Genomic DNA, 2,373 nt, shown 5'->3' on the forward strand with positions numbered 1-2,373 from the left:
CTCTCTCTCTCTCTCTCTCTCTCTCTCTCTCTCGTTAGCTCTCTCTCACTCTCTCATTTCCCATCTGTTCCTTAGTCCAAAACTATAAAGTGGCACTTTGCCAGATTCCTGATTCTAGAGTTCTTTAGGTCCCCACAGCATAGATCTCCCTATCCAAGACCAGCCATATTGGGTCACTTTCCAGATCCCCTGTCCATGTCCCCTGATCCCAGTCCTGCTTAGTTGTGTCCCCCAACAGTACACCTCCCTCCATGTACCAACTCTTCTCTCCCCCACTGCCCCTACTGCAGATGCTGCACCTCCTGTCCAGTCTCGGGTGGTTGGAGGATTTAACTGTGAGAAGAATTCCCAACCCTGGCATGTGGCTGTGTACCGCTACAATCAGTATATATGCGGGGGAGTCCTGTTGAACCCCAATTGGGTTCTCACTGCTGCCCACTGCTATGTTGAGTGAGTAAGGGTGGAGACAAGAAAGCCAGGTGGCAGACAGAGAACATGACTCCAGGACAGGCTGGGGTACTGAAGGACAGGGGGTGGGACTGGCTGAAAGTCTATCCATGACCTCCTGGGTCTCTCTTTGCCCCTCCATGCAGACTTGGGTTCAGAGTACTGTTTCTTGCTTGTCTGTCTGTCTGTCTGTCTGTCTGTCTGTCTGTCTCTGTATTCAGATCTGAGTGTCTTCGTGACCATCTGTCACTGTGTGTCTCCCCCTTGGGACTCTGACAACATTTGTCTGGGTCTGGGTCTCATGTGTTGTATTTAATCACTACTGCACATAGTGGGGACCAGGCCTAAAGGGCCCTTGAGGATAGAAAGTGCTGTCCATGCGGGTAGGCTGTGAGAGAAGTCCTCACTCTCCTCAGAGCAGCTCAGCCTTTAGGACCTTCTGTCCACCATGAGGACACACAGAGAAGGGCTGGTCAGAGCTGGAGCTGGGTGAGGTAACTGAGTGCAGAGAGAGCTGCATGCTGGGGAGGGAGGGGAGAGCTCAGACCTTGGGCTGCAGGCCAGGCCTTACCTGCTGGGGAAGTTCAGCCCTGTCCTAGCTGCGCCTGAGCAGCTCTCAGGCCTGCTGCTCCTCCCTGAGCCCTCTTCCCTTGTCTTCTGTTCCTGTCTCTGTCTCTTTCTGTCTCTCTGACTCTATATGTATGTATGTATGTATGTATGTATGTGTTTGTGCATGCATGTATGTATGTGCCTTTCTGTCTCTCTGTTTGTTTTTCTGTTTCTGTTTCTGTGTGTGTGTCTTTCTGTCTGTGTGTTTCTGTCCCTGACTCTCTCTGCCTTCATCCCTTTCGTCCTCCCCTACCCCTTCCTATTTACTCTACCCCATCTTCCCATTGCCTCCTCTCACTTGTTCCATCTACTTCCCTGCCCCCATCCAGTTTGAGGTTTGGCTGGGCAAAAACAAGCTATCCCAGGATGAACCTTCTGCTCAGCACCGATTGGTCAGCAAAAGCGTCCCTCACCCTGGCTTCAACATGAGCCTCCTGGTACAGCAAAAACTACATCCTGGGGATGACTTCAGCGATGATCTGCTGCTGCTCCACCTCAGCAAGCCTGCTGACATCACAGATATTGTGAAGTCCATCGATCTACCCACAGTGGCACCCAAGCTGGGGAGCACATGCTTTGCCTCAGGCTGGGGCAGTATTACACCCATCAAGTGTGAGGCTGGTCCAAGCAACACAGCTGGATGTTGGGGAGGGGCAGTGAAAATTGGACTGGGCCCTCTTTGCCCCGATCCACACTCCAAAAGCCAGATGATCTCCGATGTGTGAATCTCAAGCTCCTGCTTAATGAGGACTGTGCCAAAGCCCACATAGAGAAAGTGACAGATGTCATGCTATGTGCAGGAGAGATGGATGGAGGCAAAGGCACTTGCAAGGTGAGACAGCCCCTCCCTGCAGTGAGGTGAAGGGCTGAAAGAGGGAAGTGAGGTCCTTGGTTTCCAATTCAACACCGTGACTAGGCAGTCTCTTAGCATCCTTCCCTATGGAAGGAATGTGCCCCAGGAGGGGAGGATCCTGTAGCTGGTACTATTGCTCCTCTGTGACTGGTCTGAGGGGACTGTCCTGTGAGTCCCTCACCACATCACAATATCCTGGAAAGTTCTGGGATCGCAAAGATGGATTCCCTCACCTATTGGATAGAGCTGCCTATTAGAGTACTTGGGAATCAGTTCCAGGTTGTCAAGTAGAATCCAACTGCCAGGTCCTTCCTTATACCTGTCCCTGTCCTTCCTTCAGGGAGACTCAGGAGGCCCACTGATCTGTGATGGTGTTCTCCAAGGTATCACATCATGGGGCTCTATACCATGCGGTACACCTCGTATATCAAGTGCCTAAACCAAACTTATTAAGTTCACCTCTT

General features: G+C 51.7%; 1 pseudogene; it reads left to right on the top strand.

The window, feature by feature from the left end:
• The first annotated feature begins 290 nt into the window (after nt 1-290).
• The window catches only part of LOC110315508, a 4,266-nt pseudogene continuing 2,183 nt past the window's right edge, over nt 291-2,373 (top strand).

This window comes from Mus pahari, unplaced genomic scaffold (assembly GCF_900095145.1).
Source record: "Mus pahari unplaced genomic scaffold, PAHARI_EIJ_v1.1 scaffold_13845_1, whole genome shotgun sequence".
In the NCBI taxonomy this organism is placed as follows: domain Eukaryota; kingdom Metazoa; phylum Chordata; class Mammalia; order Rodentia; family Muridae; genus Mus; species Mus pahari.